Genomic DNA, 20,842 nt, shown 5'->3' on the forward strand with positions numbered 1-20,842 from the left:
AATAAATAAATAAAGAAATTGATTAGCATGCGCACCCAAATCAAATCCACATAAGAAACTAGCATATCTAAGGTAATGTGAAGCAAATTTTGAGATTTATATAGACGGCTTTCAAGTATCAGGAGGCAAAATAGGATCAAATCAAGTTCCAAGGGAAAAATGGAGCGAACTATGAGTTTCAGGGGATAAAGTAACGACTTTTGAGTTACATGAAGCAAAGTAAGATTAAAATCGAATTCCAGGGGAACGTAAGTATTAAAGTTTTAACTCATTATATATGGCTTATGCCCATTTGGTTTTGTGGCATTTCTCACTTTTGTCCCCAAAATTGAAAATTCATAAACATGATCTCTGAGTTTGTTCACTTAAATTATTTTGATTCTTTTGTAAAAAATCTATCAACATTATTGTTAACAATATTTTAAAGGTTCTTTTCTTTTTTTTTTTTTTTTTTTTTTGGTGAAAACCAACCCCTCTTCTTGTTTTTGACATTTTTCTCTCATCTCTCTCGTCTTTTCGACCTTAATCCTTATCTCTCTCATCAATTTGTCCTTGTCAGCATATAGAGAAAAGGGTAAAGGGTGATTAGGATTTCATAATTTGGGGATTGGCATTGAATAAGGGTAAAGAAGATATCACTGAGGGAGTACGGTCCTCTGGTAATGGTGTTTCTTCGATGTCCAACATAAAAAAACATGTGGTCATGTTGCATTGTACCTTTTTGCAACTTTTTTTTCTTTTTGGTAAGCTTTATGATTGAGTGCTTTCCATTCACATTTTAAAAGTTTGTTTTCTGTGTCAGTTGTGCTTATTTTTTCCTAACCTATAATATTTTCATAGTTGGAAAGGAACCACACCGACAATAAACTTTGTTATATTATATATTACGCCTTAATATTTGGGTCTCACTATTTAACATATGATATATGTAAGAGGGGAGAAAAATTCTTATTCTATAAAAATGGCATTTCACCCCACTTTAGGGATTTAGAAAGGATGGCAAACCATAGCATCTCTAGCAATAACAATCTAGCTCTCATTTTATATGGTGAACCGGATCGACACCAGTGTGGACGTAGTCTCAACTTGAGGTAAACCACGATAAATCGTTTTGTTCTTGGGCATATGTATGATTCACGGTCGGATTTACGTTAGTTCAAAATCAACCTAATTTTGTGCATCAACAAATTTTATAGATTTGTGTATACAAATATTGGTATTTAAATGGACTTTTGACATTGGATAAGGGTTTTTGGCATTGACTTAGTATTTTGGCGTTGAATAAGGGTTTCTTGCTCTACCGATACATCCTCATGTGACAGTAGACATGAAAATTTGGCATTGAATCCAACACTTCTTTGGATGCTCAAGTAATAAGTCTTCATTTACTTGGAATATTTGTCACTCTTAAGATTAACATGGTTTCTTTAAGTTCCCTGGTAACAGTATCATACATTCAATCTACCACAATAATTGAAGACCAGAGAGTGTGATCATGTTCAAAAACCTTATTTCAGCATTTTCTTTTAGATTTATTAGTTTAGCATTTGAAAGTTGAAAAATGGCATGTGATCTCTAAAAACTAATGAATTTGGTAATTGGTTTGGCAGCTGACCCAGACAAATTCAATTTCAAAATCCACCATGGGGTTAGATCATTCAAGGGAAGTCATGAAAAATAGATTGGAGGTGAAGTTATTTTCTTAGATTGGGTTTCATGAAAAATACATCAGAAAGGGCAGAGGCATGGGAAGAGGAAGAGGTAGGGGAATAGTATATATCTAGCTTGCAGTCCACTGCACTCCGCTCCATAAGTTCAAAGGGTAATGCTAGAAAGACTAAGTTTGAAGACAAAATTTGCAAACTAAAGGATGTATCACCAATAGAAACGAGCACGTTTATCAACATTTAAGTAATAAATCAATCATTAACTTTTATGTCATTTAGTTTTCAAAACTTGATACAATTCTCTTGCCCTTTACTTTTTGTTTTAGCTTTTGTACTGTTTATTCCTTAGTTTTTAGAATTTTTTTTGAAATGTCATTATGAACTTATGCATTATTTTTAGGAAAACTAATGAAAAAAACTTGAAAACTTTGAGTTTTAATCAAAATGACAAAAAATTGTTATCAGTGAATAGTACCAGAAGTGACTTGTTAGGGTAAAATTATCATTTTCATTAAAAGTGAATAGTACCGGAAATGTTTTATTAAAACTCTCTTATTTTTAATTTTTTATATAAATTAAAATTTTAAGCAATTTGTCATATCAAATCATTCAAAATCATTAATTTGTCATCTTATCCTAAATCTATTAAGTTTTCCATGCAAATAATTGCGTTCAATGTTTGGACGTTTACCTCTTTTGCACAAGTTTTGTTTGTATACAAAGATGTATTAACACTAGAGTGAGGGAATAAATTAGAGATAATGTGGAGATATCCATCCTTATGATAGGCCATAGGTTTCAAATCCTTATCCACAAGGTTGTTTGCTGCGACTCCTTCACTGAAGATGCCGCTGCAAAGAGTTGTGATTTCTTTCAACCCTGCATCTGATAAGCTCTTTTGTATTATCTCTTATATTTGGAAATTTATAGAATTGTTATTTGTGATAAGTTCTTCTTGTAACTCACTGATGTAAATGTCGATATAAATACAAGCATACGAACTCATCAGAATTAACTGAGTTGAGCATCAACAACTCTTATAGCCTCTTCAAATTTGTGTGAATATTTCTCCTTTACCTTCATCTTCTATACAAACAAACAACTTGGAGTTTGAATTCCAAACAAATAAAGATGAGCAAGAGCGCGAATATCATAGCGTTTTAAGCAATTGATTGAGAAGAGATAGTCATCCGAATACGATAACTTGTTGTGCATCTATGTCAGGCATTTTGTACGTGTCTAGCATATTGTGAATTAATAGAACTCCAAAAACATGATTTCTTGCATAATTAGTTGTATTACGGTTTAATGTTATTCTCTTCACTTGTAAGTGAGATGTCATAAGTTCGATTCTAGCCAAAGGTGAATTTGAATCACATTATTGCTAGCCCATTATGAGGTTAAGCCCACTCTCATTCTCCGTGTAGATAATATCGCTTGTTTAAAAAAAAATTATACTAATCCGGCGGGCAAGTCTCTTACCAAGGGTCAAAAAAGGGATAAAAACCACGGGTCTAGCACAGAAACCAACATGTCAAAACAATGCACCAACAGGAAGCAAAATGGGTGCCCCTCGACTACCACACGCGCACAGATTCTTAACAAACATGGAATGACTAAACCAAATGACGAAAAGATATAAGTATGCATTTTCAACTTCAGTATGCTATAATTATATGTCATTACTTACTCATCCTGTAAATTGCCAAAGTTCATCTTTTGATTGTAATCTCTTTCTTCTGGCCGGTGGACATGACCTCAGCAGAAACATTCATGATACCATTTGCATCAATAGAAAAGCAAACATCTACTTTAGCAACACCCTTCGGAGCAGGAGGAATGTCACGGATGGAAAATCGACCCAAATGATTATTATCTTTGGTTAGTTCATTCTCACCCTCGAAAACTCCACAGTGAACAGAACTTTGGTTGTCATGACAAGTTAGAAAAGTACGGTTCTTGTTAGTGTTTGATATGCTGATTAGCAAAAAGAAGGAGAGAAGAACAATTCACAGAGACGATGGAAAAAGAAGAATGGTTGCACTTCCTCTCTGCAAAATTTACAGAGGGATATTCTATTTCATTAATGTTCCCCTCTCTCTCTCACACAACGTGCACAGTGAGATATTACAGCTAACAAGAGCTGAGCTGGATCAATACATCAGAAAGAAATGATCTCAGCCATTCATTATCTAACAACTAGGATCATCACATATGGCACTCATGGCCTTACATCTTTTGACTTTACACTTGGTAGATATGCTCAAGTGAATACACAAATAAACTCATCTTATTTCACTAATACTAATCAGCTATAGACTTATAATTCAACAGTTCTGCTTGGTGGGAATTTTGGTGTTTCTTGGGATCATAACTTCCATCAATTTTCGTTCAACATTCATCCCGAGAGACAAAGGAAGGACATCAGAGAGAGTGAAGTCTTGAAGCTTCAAACTTTGATTACCATTCAACACAGCAGCCTGAACAGCCTCATCTGGATTAATGCCCTTGCAGAGTTCCTTGGCGACGAACATATTCTGTAATAGCTTCTGCACCTTGGGAATTCTAGAAGAGCCGCCAACAAGAACAACATCATCGATATTTCTTATGTCCATTTTGGCATCCTCCAAACATCTCTTCACAGGCTCCATGCTCTTGTTGAAAAAATCCATGTTTAGTTGTTCAAATTTGGCACGCGTAATAGTTGTATAGAAATCAACACCCTGATACAAACAGGCAATTTCAATATCTGTCACAGACGTAAATGAAAGTCTCCTCTTCGCCTTCTCACATTCATTTTTAAACCTTCTAAGAGCTCTGGAGTTACCACTGAACGTCCAAACTATGCTTCTTCTTAAATTTCTCAACACAGTAATTCACCATATTGTTATCAAAATCTTCACCACCAAGGTAAGTATTTCCAAATGTCGCCTTTACTTCGAAAGCACCAGAACTTACAGTGAGTAGTGACACATCTAAAGTACCACCACCCAAGTCAAATATCATAACATTTCTCTTGCTATACCAACCAGCCTTATTGTCAATTCCATAAGCAATGGCCGCTGCAGTTGGTTCGTTGATGATACGCATCACCTCTAAGCCAGTGACACCAGCACATTTTGTAGCCTGACGTTGTGAGTCGGTAAAGTAAGCAGGGACAGTAATAACTACTTTCTTCACACTTGAGCCGAGGTAGGCCTTAGCAATCTCCCGCATCTTTTTGAGAACCATAGATGAGATTTCTTCAGCAGCAAACTGTTTCTCTTGACCCTCGTGGGTAACCACAATCATGGGCTTGTCATCAGGACCTTCAATGACCTTGAATGGCCAGAACTTCAAATCATTTTGAACCGGAGCGTCAGAAAATCTCCTTCCAATTAACCGCTTTGCATCTGTAAAATGAATTAGAAACTCAATCAAATAAAGTAGAAGGATTGGAAACAATGGAGTAGTATGCAAAAAAAAATTCAGTTAGCTCTCTATTTATTTGTAAATGTCAAGTTATAACATGAAAAATGTTAAAAGTCCAAATCCCAAAATATTGATGTCAAGTTAGTAAAGAGATGGATCTCTAAACATTAGATAGGAAGGATTAGAAATGCATCATGTGAGCATTACAAGGGTTTGTAAGAGGGATTTTTATAAACACCTTGCAAGTAAGGGTTGACAAATGTCTCCCACATTGCTTTCTAATGCTCATATGCTGCTTTTTTGATCCCTCCTCTCTATCAGTTTGAGATCCATTCCTTACTAACTTGACCTCAAACCCTCAAGACTTGAAAGTACCTCGCCCAAATATAGAATTAAGCACTCATTAGCAGGATCACAAAGCTCAGCTACAGAAAATTCATATTTCGTTAATGGAAAAAAAAAAACTTAAAATAGATTATAAGATGCAAACACAGAGAACCTCGAAGGATTTGAGCAAGAAATTAAAGCTGATATATTGGTATATATGTGGATGCGAGAAGATTAGCCTTACCAAAGATTGAGTTTGAGGGATTTCTGATGACCTGGTTATATGCTGCATCACCTATTAACCGTTCAGTATCAGTGAAAGCAACGTAAGACGGAGTGGTTTTGTTGCCCTGCTCATTCACTATGGTTTCAACATGATCATATCGCCACACTGCTACACACGAATACGTTGTCCCGAGGTCAATTCCGATTGCATGGCCTTCTTTTCCACTCATTCTGAACTCAGGAACTGGACGAAGAAGCCCGGCAGTAGCGATAAGACGCAGTCCAGCGAGTAAAATAGGGGCAAATCGCAGTAGAAACGGATACCAAACGTTAAACAACTGAAAATAGAGAGATAACAAAACTAGAATCGAAGTGTGAATGAAGATAATTGAGTTCCCAAGAAACTCTTAAGCTAAATTCTGGAATATGATTGATAAAAAAACTGAATAAGAATCTCTTGATAACCTGTTTATACTAGAGTAAAACTGCCTAGAAACCTAATACTTGTCTACCAAGACATCCAATCCAACTAAGACTTACCCCTTGACAAAACAAACTATGAATTAACCAATTAATCCCACTAAATAGGTCTCTCATCATTTCAAGGTCCTAAAAAGATTTGAGTATTATGATTTTTACTGTAGGCCTATACATATATACAAGGAAAAATAGCCCATTGGTATACCTCACACCTTTGGGTATTTGTTAAATAAGGTTATGTAGCCCACATGATCAACTGATCAGAGTGGCGCAGCGGTAGCGTGGTGGGCCCATAACCCACAGGTCCCAGGATCGAAACCTGGCTCTGATAAAAGAGTGGTATCGCTTGTTCTTTTACTCAACCTATTTTTACATTTATCTTGTTTTTTGGTCATTTCCAAATCTGCTTCTTTTTCTTTTCAACAACACAAGCGCTTTTCGAAGCAATTGATGTGTGTGTGTTCATATGTATAAATTTAGGAAGGTTGAAAAACCTCCCATGGGACTTCCAGTAGCCATAAAATTCAATGGTTAATCTAAAGGAAACATGGACAATCTTGTTAGGGTTCATCATGTGATCGTTCTTTCGCCTACTCGGGTTTAAGCTGAAGGGGCAACCGTGCTGATATTTATGAAATCAACAAGAAATCTCCACGAAATTAACAGAAAGTTTTCAGAGAGTAGAGAGAGAGTAAACAATGACGATGGCTTAACTAATACATTGATTGAATCTCAAATCTTCATGAATCAACAAGAAAGTATTCAAAGAGTCGAGAGACAAGAACCGTGACGGAAACTTTTTTTTTTTCTTTTTCAATAGTTTTGTAAGAACTCATTACAATATCATTACATAATTGATAATTGACAGTTGAACTAATAATTTTGGTTATTAGACTTCACTAATCACAATAAACCCTAACTGGCCAAGAGTGCCGTTACCAGGTGTAGTCCTCCAAGGCTCGAACAAATCTAGCCATATCAGTTTATGATATGCTATCTATGAATTCTTCTTTTGATTAAGATAAATAAATCCAAGCATATGATTATCCGGCCGAATAAGTTTATTTAGATCTCACAAAAATGTAAACGGGAAGTAAACGGATTAAAACATCCTATAACACAGTGAGACGTACGAGGATTTATCCATATCTTACAGGGTTAGTACATACTTCTTTAGAACAAAGTTACTACGATATTTGAGGTTTTAACTGCACCTTTCATTCTATATTTATACTTTCACAACAGTACTACCAAGTAATATTTCTGCAGTCTTTGTATGGTAATTATTATTCAGTACTCCAAAAAAGTCATCATGCATTTCTTATAAAAATATATAAGAATTCCTAATACATATCAGCTCTCACCACTAAGCGAGTGTTGGAACCTAAATTGATCCTGGTTCCATGGATTGATGGCTGCAAAGTGAAGGAGTGAAGATGAAGCTTCGAAACAGAAGAACAAGGGTTTTAATCCCAAAGGTTAGTTTTTTATTTAAAGCTTCAGTTGTGTAATCAAGTGCCAAGCGCACACTCCAGAGTAGATCACTTAAAACCCCAATGAAGGGCTAGGATAAAATCTGGAGAATGGTTAGTTGGATTCATGGTACATGTTTGTCATCAAGAACATTTAGAGATAGGATTGTGAGTTGGCAATGTACCAAAACCCTACAATCCATTTCATATATAAATCAAGTAATGGTTGATGCATTGGCACAACCTCATAGCCGTCATACTTGGAAACTTTCCTTATTCATTTTGTTCATTCTCGGAACCACCAAAACCAATCAAACAGTAAATAAAAAATACATCAAAATTACAGAATTAAACAGCGAGTGCATGCTTAATTATAGGATGATGAAACGACTGCACTCAGGATATCGATCACATAATGATGCAGAGAAAACTAGCTGCTGCATCACCTAAGCACTTCCAAAGGCCCAACAGCTATTGAAATCATTTATTGCTTTAAGTACAATATCCTGAAATAACAATTAACCTCCATAAATCTTCTACTTCTATTTTTTTTCCTGCTGAAGAAGTAAATTCTCTCTAATTACTATGCAACTATACATATTTGTATGTTCCATTGGTTCTCAAACTTAAATGTGAGATTTAAGCATAGAGAATGACATTATAACACTAGTAGAAAAAACACTTTGCGTGACGTAGGTACCTTCGTCGTGCAAAGTCCAAAATCGTTGCCCAAGGGTTTGCGTGACGTACCTTCGTCGCACAAAACCCGTCGCGCCAAGTCGGTGACGCTAGAGTTTGCTCGACCAAGGTATAACCTGCGTCACGCAAGGCAACTTTGCACGACGTAGGTCTTGCGTCGCGCAAGGCCACTTTGCTCGACGTAGGTCCTGCGTCACGCAAGGCAACTTTACACGACGTAGGCCCTGAGTCTCGCAAGGCAACTTTGCACGAGGTAGGTCCTGCGTTGCACAAGGCAACTTTGCACGACGTAGGCCCTGAGTTGTGCAAGGCCACTTTGCTCGACGTAGGTCCTGCGTCACGCAAGGCAACTTTACACGACGTAGGCCCTAAGTCGCGCAAGGCAACTTTGCACGACGTAGGTCCTGCGTCGCGCAAGGCAACTTTGCACGACGTAGGCTCTGCGTCGCGCAAGGCCACTTTGCTCGACGTAGGTCCTGTGTCGTGTAAAGCTGTCTTTGCGCGACGCAGGACCTACGTCGAGCAAAGTGGCCTTGCGCAACTCAGGGCCTACGTCGTGCAAAGTTGCCTTGCGTGACGCGACCTACGTCGCGCAAACCCTTTTTTTTTTTTTTTAATGTTTTGGTCAAAACTAATTTTTTTTTTAAATTTTTGATAAATATTGTAATTAAATTGTAAAGAATAATTAATTAACCAAGCAAAAGTATTTAATTATAAAATATACAAAAATGTATACATACAAGATGTCCAAACAAAAAAGAAAAAAGTACAAGTGAACTAGGTTTAAAACATCAAGCTACTGAGTATCGGGAAGGTGAGGTGGCTCTGAGGTCGAAGGTGGATCAAGATGAGGTGCTGGTAGCGAGACTTGTAGGCCGGCCGTCTGTATGGCTCGTACAAGGTCTCTCACCGTCTCAGCATAGGTTCTCACCTCCTCGCTTTGGACCTTCAACTGCGCTTCCATCTGCTCGCCCTGGGCCCTTATCTGCTCTTTCATCTGCTCGCCCTGGGCCCTCATATGCTCTTCCTGGATCGCAAGCTTACCCCTTAAGGTTGTCACTTCATCCATCAATGATGTGTTCAATCTGGAAGAAGAGGCACCCGTCTCACGAACCCGTGATTTCCCCATACCCTGAACAACCTAGCCATGACGACGACCAAGGTTCTGATCCATGACTTCAGTCATGATCTGAAAACCTACATCCTCTGGTACCATGACGTCCTCGATTGAAGTCTCCGGGGGAAGCTGCGATGCTGCTTCTTGGAGAACAGCAGTGCTCTTTTCTACCATAGTATCCTGTAATAATAAAGAAAAAACATATAATGTTTAATAACAAAATATAAATAATATTTGAACGATCATACATATAAGAATAATAATAATTACATATACTTACATAAAACTGCTCAGCGATTTCATTACCAGGTCGAACGTAAACGTCCTTGAACATGTTGATCTCTGGGAACTTAGAATCCTCTTGAAGAAAAAAAGAATTAAGAAAATTTTATTAATAATAATAAATAAATTGTATAAAATTTCAAAGTTAATATAGTATTACCTGGCGTCGTTCCTTAAGCCTATACGAAAAGGGCTTCGAACCAGAATGGTGGACAAGTGTCTTTGACTCCCGAGCTATCTGGCCAGCAACAGATTTCTTCTGTTAAACACACAATATACATGTTAGTGCAACTATTTGAAATAAATTAATAAAAAAAGATTTAAAAAATTACTAAAACAATAATAAATTATTATTAAAATATTATGCACATACCACAAAGTCTGGGTCCGTAAAATGCTTGCAGAGCCACTCCCAATCTTCTGGCCAGTCATTAATTCGCTTGGAACATGTAAGCGAGCAATCTCCAGATTATCCCATTTCTTAAAATGATTGTGAAAATTGTTCTTCCAATTTTTGTACCGGCTTGCTAAGGTCCCCTCTAAGTAGGCCATGACCTCGGGGGATGCGTCATCAAGATCATTGCAGATAGGGCATTTATCCAACTGTTTGTTCTCCTTATAAAACAATATACAATTATTTACACATGTGTGAATTTTTTCATACCCCAATCCGAGACCTTTCAACAGTTTTTGGACACTTTTTTGATCTTCAGGTAAACAATTCTCCTTTGGAAGCATCCTCTTGATAACTCCCAAAAAGTAATCAAAACACTTGTTTGACAAACGAAACTTGATCTTGCCATGCATCAACTCCACAATTGCTGAGAGCACCGAAAAGTTCTCGCAACCCGGATATAATTCTTGCTTGGCATTTTTCAATAGTTTTTCATAGTTTTTAAATTCCTCACTGTCCATGGTTGGACGACCGTCATCTCCCCCTTCCTGATTGGTGTTGCTCGAGGCGTATGGATAAACGTCATTTACAATATTCATAACTTGTTCACTAGGATCCACATTAGATTCAACAGTCTCCACTTGTGTCACATATGAAGACGAAGCTTGGTCTAATCGTTCTCCATGATGATACCAAGTAGTATAGGTCTCCATCATCCCATTTCTTACTAAATGAAATCGAACATTTTCAAATGTCTCCCACATTAAGTTGTTACACCTTCTACATGGACATCGGATATGAGTTGAACCTGAGTTGTGTCTAGTTGCGAATTCAGTGAACTTATCTATTCCATCCAAGTACTCAACATCACATTTATTATGATTATGTTTCCACTGTCTGTCTATTTTGTCTGCAATCCCAATAAAAGTACAAGAGTTACAACAACTTCAACTACTGTATTATCACCTTATTCATCCGGTAAGGGCCCTATCCCATTCAAGAATGCACAGTTATGTGTCGTAATTTACGATTCCAATGGATTAAATTTCGACGTGGGCTAATTTCGGCAGCATCTCCTTACAGTTCTTCAAGTGCACGCTGTAGATACATAATATCCACCGTGTACTCGAAGAACAACAGGAGATATTACCAAAATTTCCACTATCGAAACCTAATCTGTGAACCGCAAACTACAACACATAACTATGCATTCCCAAACTGTCCATAAAATGGGACAATTCAAGAATTAATTGGACCGCAGTCATTCTTTCACATCCACACACGAAATCCAACTAATTCTCAAACGGGAAACTAAGCTTTTCTTGAAAAAACTGTACAAAGTTAAGTAGTATTAATTTCGTACAACACAAAACAACTTTGTACGTGATGTACAAAAAATTGTGCATACAAATAAATTAAATCACAATAATTACTAAAACTAAATAAAATAGATAAAATTAATAAAGATCAATTACAAATTAAATCCCAAAAAACTCCAACGTGACCGAAAAAGGGCATAGTACGCAGGCAAAGGTACACAATAACAAGTATAAGGAATATGAAGTTGCTCAAAAATTGGTGTTCATATGTGATCAGGGGAAATAATATAGCCATAGAAAATAGGTTAAAATGAAAACCAAACTCTTGACCAAAATTTTAGATCTTTACAATCTTCCTTAAAATATTGCTTTTGCTTTTATTTTTTTATGGTAATTTTAAAAATTTCCTATCCATGAGGATTAAAAGCTCATTTGCACCATTAATAGATTCAGTAAATCTTCATAGAGGGCATGATATGATATGTTATAAACTGTAAAGATAAAAGGACTGTTCATAAATTTCCAAAGAGTGTCCTGTTTGTCGACCCTTGTTTCATATATCGAACTAGACAGCTATTTTATAATGTCAGTTTTGATTTATCAGTAGTCCAGTGATCATTTCATTTGATTCAGATTGTTTGTTCATGTAATGGTATTCGACAGGTAGATTTTCTTGAGGGACACTAATATGTGTCATATGTGTGATTTTCTTGTTGGTGAAGATGTGAAGGCCTAAAGGACGACAAACTTTGATACCCTTAAATCCCGCATAAGCTATGACTGGGTAGATTTATATCCATTATTGTTTGTGCCTTTTGTGAATAAGCTTTTAGCTGTTTAGTGGTTGCTTAGTTTTATTTGTTTCTGTGCATTATGTGTTGCAGGACCTTAAGTATGTCATGCTATTGTTTTTTGTTTAATTGAGTTACACAAACTCAAAAGAGCCCATTATTTGCAATCACGTTAATTGTCAAGACTTTTTCAAGTCAATTTAATTTATGATGATTTGAAGTAAATGTCATTTTAATTTCCATTGTTGGTAGATTCGCAAAAGACATGTATGATTGTATTAGGCTATAAAATGAAAAGTTGTCCCTTCGTTCAATTTCACGTTTTTGCTCACGTTTTAATCTCTCTTCCTTGCGTTGCCTCTCACGCATCACTCTCTTTTCTTTTCGTCTCTCACTCTTGTTTTTCCATTTCCTTCCTCATTCTATAAATAGAAAAATCAAAATATCAGCATATTAATTGCTATGCTTCAGAAACAATTGTTTAGGACTTAAAAATAGAACCTTTCTCCTCAGAATTTCTTGTTTCTCTAGCTCCTTGCGGATCCGCAACTCATGAGCTTCAACTTCTTTAGCAATTCTCGCTTCTTCACTCTACAAGGTGCAACTGGTTAAGTCTTTGGTTGAGAAAATATACTAATATACTAAAGTTAACTGAACAAGTATACCTTGTGTTTCCTCTCAATTCTCAGGATAGAGTCATTAATTTGGCCTTCAGATAATACATTAGAGTTTCTAGTGCAGGTGCAACAACAGGGGGATCACTAAACTGAGTATTTACCCTCACATTAGAGAAGGAGTCCCTTTGTGCTACACTGCCATCATCAATAGGAGATCAAAATTTTCAATATATTGGGTATTTACACTCAATCATATATGCATGATAAGAAAAAAAAAATCAAAAATTTCAATATATTGGGTAATATTAACCAAAATTTCAATACAATCATATATAAAAAAATGGATGACATAGAGGTTTTTAAATCACCTGAGTGTGATCAGGCGGCTATGGAGGTTTGCAGGTGAGCTATGGAGTTTTTGACTTGTGTTAGAACATTGAAAACTGAAAAGAAAGACAAAAAGGTATATTTTCGTGTTGACTTTGCGCGACGAATCTAGGCGTTGCGCAAAACAGCTTTGCGCGACGTAGTGAACCTGCGTTGTGCAAAGATGGAAAAAAGTGGTAAAACAAGCTTGGTTTGGCGCCAAACTCTTGCACGACGCATAAGACATCGCGCAAGTGGTCTTTGCACGACAGTACTTTGCGCGACGAAGGAGTGCGTCACGCAAAACCGTTTTGCGCGACGAAGGTACAACTACGTCGCGTAAAACAGTTTTGCACGACGCACTCCTTCGTCGCGCAAAGTACCGTCGCTCAAAGACCACTTGCACGACGCCTTGTATGTTAGCGTCGCGCAAACATACTTTGCGCGATGAAATGTGCTGTGTCGTGCAAGTTTCCGTCGCGCAAACATGTTTTTTTGTACTAGTGTAAGTAATGAAAGAGCAAACTTACAAATCTAGATGGTCCAGATCGGCTAACTTGATTGGATAGCATCAATAAAACGCTTTCAATTGGTATGAAACTATATTTACACTTATATATAAGTCAAAGGAAAATGATAACCAAACAAGACATTTGATATTTATTCAATCCGATAACCAGAGAAAAAAATGGTGTATGATTATCATTTCCCTAATTCAAAATATTACTGATTATTAATTAAAGAGACACATAATTTCAGTGTACCTGAAGTTCTGTAAGTAATACTGGTAGTGACCTCTTGGAATCCAGTAAGACGTAGAAAAGAGTTATAAATTCCTTAAAATCCAACTTCCCGTTTCCGTTTGTGTCCAACTCCTGGAAGGAGATCCTCTGAGAGCTCCCAAAAAACTCCTCGCATTCCTTGAGGCTTACTGTATGATTACCATCTGAATCCATTGCTTCAAAAACTGCATATTGTCAGAGTACAAAGGAGTTCTTGTTCATCGTATGTATTCTTGAGAGAGAGAGATTTGAGAGAATAACAATCTTAGAGAGAGAAATGAATTGTCTCTTGTATGTATTGAATGAATGAATTATGTTACAATAGCTACACATATATATAGACAAGGCTATCTTAGTCACTAAGTAAGTTAACAACTGATAACAAACTTTAACTACCTAGCAACCTAATCTACGTACACTTGTCAATATCTGAAACATCTAATACATCTTTACATCCCCCCGCAATCTCATGCTTGCTCGAACTAAGCATGAGATTGGAACAATGAGACTGAAACAAAGGTGCAGCAAGGCCCTTGGTGAGAATATCGGCAAATTATTCTTTTGAAGACACATGACAAACATTCAAATCTCCTCGAATCACCCTTTCCTGGACAAAATGGTAATCTATTTCAATGTGCTTCACCTGAGAATGAAAGACGAGATTAGAAGATAAAGCAATTGCCGAAATATTGTCACAGTAGATCACTGGTGCAGTGAATACAGAAACATGCAGATTACACAATAATTGACGAATCCAGGATAATTCTGCAGCTGCAATAGCTAGTGCTCTTTACTCTGCCTCAGTCGAAGATCTTGACACGGTGTGCTGTTTCTTAGAAGCCCAAGATATTGGACTTGATCCAAAGTATACAATATGACCTGAAGTGGATCTGCGATCATTGGGATCACCCACCCAATCTGCATCACTGTATGCTTGCAGATGTAATTTCCCAGGGTTGAAGCGTAGACCATAGTCTATTGTTCCACTAAGGTAGCGAAGAATACGCTTAACTGCAACAACATGAGAAGTCGTGGGAGAATGCATAAATTGACAGCAAAGGCTATGTCTGGCCTTGTAAAAGTCACATACTGCAAGGCCCCAATAATGCTCCTATATTGCTCTGGACTGTGATATGGATCGCCATTATCTTTGAGGAGTCTGTGGTATGGTAAGCAAGGAGTAGGACATGGCTTAGAACCTTGCAAATCAACCTTGTTCAACAGATCCTTGATGTATTTGGACTGAGAGACAAACACACCACCAGATTGATAAGTAACCTGTAACCCCAGAAAGTAATTCAACTGACCCAAATCCTTCATTTCAAACTCTTTGGTTAATTCCACAATAACATTATCAATCAGGATAGATGAACTGCCTGTAAGAATAATATCATCCACATAGAGTAACAACACAACCGTACCAGCAACATTATGTTTAACGAATAATGAATGATCTGCAAATGAGGACTTAAAACCTAAACCAGGCAAATAACTTGTAAATTTTTCATTCCAAGCTCGGGGAGCTTGCTTCAACCCATACAATGACTTATTGAGCTTACACACATACTAAGAAGGATGAACTGCACTCTGAAATCCAGGAGGTTGAGTCATATACACTTCCTTATTTAACTCACCATGCAGGAATGCATTCTTGACATCTAATTGTCGCAAGGACCAATGGAATTGAGTTGCCAAAGCCAGAATCAACCGCACAGTGGTTGGTTTAACAACAGAGCTGAAAGTTTTACTATAATCAATACCTTCCTTTTGATTATATCTTTTAGCAACCAACCGGGCTTTGTACCGAGCTATAGAACCATCAGAGTGTGTTTTGATCCGATAGACCCATTTACAGCCAACCAAATTCTTCCCAGAGGGTAGAGGAACTAGACTCCAAGTGTTCTGAGCATGAAGAGCATCTATCTCTTCGTGCATAGCTGCTTGCCACTCAGGACTTTTACTCGCAGATTTGTAGGAAGTAGGTTCAATGCCTTTTGCAGAGGACTGAACAATTGCTGTGAACACCTTTCGTTTTGAGATTCCACTTTTGGACCAAGTTTGCATGGGGTGCAAACTAACTGAGGGAATGGGAAGAACAACAGGTAATTGTTCTATTTGAAAATCTGGATCAATAGGGATTTGAGACTGTGTAGAACTCTAAGAAGCTGGCTCATGGGTAGATAAATCCAAAGATTCTGAGGCATTAGAGGAAAGTGTTTGCAATGACTCTGTGGATCTAGGAGATATAGAATTCGAAGACTCTGAGGCTGTAGGGGATGAAGCAAGGGAAGAAGATGGTTGATGAGGTATGACTAGGTTGTGAGGAGTGACTAAGGGTGGTAAGGACCGTGGTATATGAACAGACACCTGTGACTGAGATAAAATGTTATGAGATTGAGTGGATGAGTGCTGAGAATTGGACAATGGAAAATCAAATTCATCAAATAACACATGTCTAGAAACTATGATTTTGTTTGTAAGAAGATTAAGACACAAATAACCTTTGTATTGTCTTGGATATCCTATAAACACACAATGAGTTGTTTTGGGTTGCAACTTAGTGGTATTATAAGGTTTTAAAAGAGGATAACATGCACAACCAAAGATTTTAAGATGAGAAATTTGAGGAGGTCGACCAAAAAGGCATTTATATGATGAAAACATGTGCAAGGTTTGACAGGGCATTCGATTAATAAGGTACACAGAAGCAGCACATGCATGAAACCAATACTTAGAGGGCATGGAAGCATTTTGTAGAAGGGTGATGGCAGTTTCTAAAATATGTCGATGCTTTATTTCTGTAAGACCATTTTGCTCAGGGGTGTAAGGGCATGATTTTTGATGAACTATACCCTTATCAAGTAGGAAATGTTTAAATTGATGACTGGAGTACTCACCCCTTCCATCACTTTGAAAAACTTTGAGATGGGCAGAAAATTGAGTTTTCAAAAACTGATAAAACTGAGCAAAGATATTGAACACTTCACTTTTATTAATCAATGGAAAGATCCAGGTAAACCTGGTACATTCATCCACAAATGTAACATAGTATTTGTAACCTTCAACCAAAACAGTTGATGAAGGTCCCCAAACATCACTATGTATCACCTCCAAGGGGTTTACAGTTTTATTTGGAGGGAAAACAAAAGGAAGTTTGGTAAATTTGCCCTCTAAACATGATTTACAAACAGAAGACACATGAGAAACAGGCATAGGGATATTGGATTGTTTTAACATTGCAGATGTCACAATGTTGGAAGGATGGCCGAGCCTGTGGTGCCACAACGTTATTTTGACTTGTTGTCCAAGAAAACAAGATTGTGTGGAAGTGAATGCAGATGGTTGATGTGCTTTATTGATGAGATGTTGTGGAATAGAGAAGGGAATGGGATATAGGCCAGCTCTACACAGTCCCTGGAAAAGAATTCTCTCTGTGGCCTTGTCCTGGATCTAGTAAGAGAACTCATCACATATAAATCGACATTTGTTATCCTTACAAAGTCTATAAATGGATAATAAATGTTGAGATATATGAGGAACATGCAGAATTTTGTGTAATTCAAATGCATATTGAGGTGTTCTTAGTGTACTGGAGCCAATATGAGATATGTTCAAACATGAACCACTGGCTGTGGTGATGGTATCTGTACCAGAGAAGGGAGTTGCAAGATTAAGGTTTGCCAAATCCGAAGTCATGTGAGATGTTGCTCCTGTATTAGCTACCTAAAACTGGTCCGAAGGTGCTGATGGCTGACAAGTTGTATGCATAGCAGATAGAGTAGAAGATAAAGCCCTTCATTGATGAGAGAAATCGGTTCGATGATAGCACTGTAAGGCAATATGTCCAAATTTCCAACAGATTTGACACTGTGGCCTAGAAGGTGGATTAGGAGAGGAAGAATGTCTCTGAAAGTAATCAACAACAACGTGACCTCGTTTGTTGCAGATTTGGCATGTTGGAATATCATAACCATGGTCAGGACATATAGAAACATATGGCTTTCCTGGACCAAGAATTCCTGCACTGGAATTGGAAAACCCCGAATTGAATTGAGGAGTTGAATTATAGTTGTTTCTGCCTTTTCCTCTGCCTCTGTAGTTGAAACTGTACCCTCCATTGTGATTAGAAGAACCACCAGTATAAGGACCAGCATTGAGTGAACCATTAGGACTATAGGTCTGTGATTGAGTTTGATTAGACCATTCTCCCAACATCAGAGCCTTTCCTTTTCCTTTATTCTCATTTGCCATCATTGCAGACACAAAAGAGTCACTCACAGAATTATTTTCAACAACAGCTTCTTCTGTTAATAGTTGAGACCTGAAATCTTTGAGTGAAATAACATTGTCTCTCCCCCTTATAACTGTTCGGAAAATATTATACTCAGCAGGCAAGCCCTTAAGTGCCAATATTACAATGTCATCATCTTCAAAGATTACTCATGCAGCAGAGAGATGATCGCATACATCCTTGATCATTTGAAGATATTGAGAGATAGAATCAGAGCCTTTCTTGATATTCTGCAACTCAGTTTTCAATTGAAAAATACTTGCTTTCATGACTGTGGAGAACCGATCCTTCAAAGTAGTCCACATATCATGAAATGATGAAATGGGCAATAACATTGGGTGAGTTTGACATCTCCTACCAACCAAAGCCAGCTGAGAAGGGCCAAGCAGTGGCAAACTTCATCGCGGACTTCACATATTCTGTTGACATTGTTTCTACACCTAAAGAAGTGGTTTCATTACCCTCGGAAGCTCAGAAAATAGAACCAACGGCCCCAGCATGGAGTCTATATGTTGATGGCTCATCCAACCAACAGGGTTGTGGAGCAGGACTAGTCCTTACGACCCCTAACGAAGTGGCAATGGAGTATGCTCTTCGTTTCAAATTCAAGGCATTGAACAATGAGGTCGAATATGAAGCCCTCCTAGCAGGCTTACGTTTGGCTAAACACCTTGGGTTAAACGAATTGATATCTTCAGTGACTCCCAATTGGTGGTTAACCAGGTCACCAACAACTTTGACGCTAAGGATAGCTCCATAACTCCAAGCTAAGCAGATTCGATACAAGGCTACCAGTTACTTGATCATTAATGACCAACTCTACAAGTGGGGTTTTAACCTACCATACCTAAGATGCCTTACGCCCGCAGAGGCAGAAACTGTCATTCGGGAAATACATGAAGGAGTCTGCGGAGATCATGCTGGATCTCGATCCCTAGCACACAAGGCTTTTCGCCTAGGATATTATTGGACAACACTCCACCAAGATGCCATCAGAATATCCCGCTCATGTGATAAGTGTCAACGTTACGCAACTATTCCTCACTCCCCTCCTGAGCCGCTCACTCTTATGATCAGCCCTTGGCCATTCGCCCAATGAGGACTTGATTTGATCGGCCCAATGCCTGCAGGGAAGGGCAAGGTTCGCTATGTAATCGTTGCAGTTGACTACTTCACAAAGTGGGCCGAAGTAAAACCCTTGGCAACCATTACTTAGGGAAAAATAGAAGACTTCGTATGGAAGAACATCCTTTGCAGATTCGGCATTCCCAATGCGATAGTCACTGACAATGGGCGACAGTTCGACAACAATAAGTTTAGGATGTTCTGCTCTAAGTTCAACATCAACTTATGTTTTGCCTCCCTAGCTTATCCCCAGTCTAATGGACAAGTTGAAGCCATCAACAAAATAATCAAGCGAACTTTGAAAACCAGCTTGGACAAGGCTAAAGGTTGTTGACCAGAATTTGTACCCCAAGTTCTTTGGTCATACCGCACTTCGTATCAGACATCAATAGGAGAAATCCCATTCTCACTTGTCTTTGGTACAGAGGCAGTTGTCCCAGTTGAGCTTGAGCAAGCAACGTTCCGAGTCCAGAACTACGTGCAAAGAGAAAATGACAAACAACTTACCCTTAACTTAGATCTAGTTGAGGAACACAGAAACCAGGCTCACTTGAGGAATGTCGCCTACAAGCAGCGCATCTCCAACTACTATGACTCAAAGGTCAAACCTCGTTCTTTCAAAGTGGATGACTGGGTATTGAAGAAAAGATTACTCTGCAACAGAGTCTCGAGTGAAGGAACATTTAGTCCAAACGAGGATAGACTGTTTGAAGTTGTTGGCATTAGTCGCTCTGGCTCCTACAAGCTTAGAAGCTCCAATGGCAAGACCCTTGGTCATCCATGGAACGCTGATCACTTGAAGTACTATTACAAGTAAACTCACATTGTACAAGTGTTAAGCTTCAGCCGTTCGGCATCCTATGTAACGAAGACTATTTGGCATGAATTCAATAAAGAGGTGATTTAGACAACTTGATCCTAATCCTCTTACATTCCTAGCAATGAAACACTCGGGTTCAAAACTTCAACATGAATGCTTCCAACATGAAACAAAGCCTAAGTATATTTCAACAAGACTATACAAATAAACGAACAGCTTCACAGTATATTCGTTCAATCTAACATTCCAACACATTAATACATAAGCCAACTGTGCTTTGAAGGGGTTCAACATATTATGTGTCATTCGACACTTGCTACAATGTGCTTAGACACCTTGCCCTTATACTCACCAACCAGGTGATGAAATGTGAAGAAGGAACTCATCTTCATGCCACCAACTAGGTGATGAAATGTACAACCCGTACTTTCCTTCATCCCACCAACTAGGTGATGAAATGTACAACCTGTACTCTAATATCATTTGGCAACTTGCCACTCATGCCACCAACCAGGTGAAGAAGAAACTCATCTTCATGCCATCAACCAGGTGATGAAATGTACAACCCGTACTCTCCTTCATGCCACGAACCAAGTGATGAAATGTACAACCCGTACTCTAATATCATTTGGCAACTTGCCATTCATGCCACGAACC

General features: G+C 38.0%; 1 non-coding gene and 2 pseudogenes across 1 annotated transcript; 1 reads left to right on the forward strand and 2 right to left on the reverse strand.

Moving 5' to 3' along the window:
• Positions 1-3,379: 3,379 nt before the first annotated feature.
• LOC126591980 (heat shock cognate 70 kDa protein-like) lies at positions 3,380-5,866 on the reverse strand (annotated as a pseudogene).
• Positions 5,867-6,369: 503 nt separating this feature from the next.
• Positions 6,370-6,441, forward strand: TRNAM-CAU (transfer RNA methionine (anticodon CAU)). The gene has a single exon. It is a non-coding gene; the product is annotated as a tRNA-Met (tRNA).
• Positions 6,442-8,970: 2,529 nt separating this feature from the next.
• Positions 8,971-10,255, reverse strand: LOC126591983 (uncharacterized; annotated as a pseudogene).
• Positions 10,256-20,842: the final 10,587 nt, after the last annotated feature.

Source organism: Malus sylvestris, chromosome 12 (assembly GCF_916048215.2).
Source record: "Malus sylvestris chromosome 12, drMalSylv7.2, whole genome shotgun sequence".
NCBI lineage: Eukaryota > Viridiplantae > Streptophyta > Magnoliopsida > Rosales > Rosaceae > Malus > Malus sylvestris.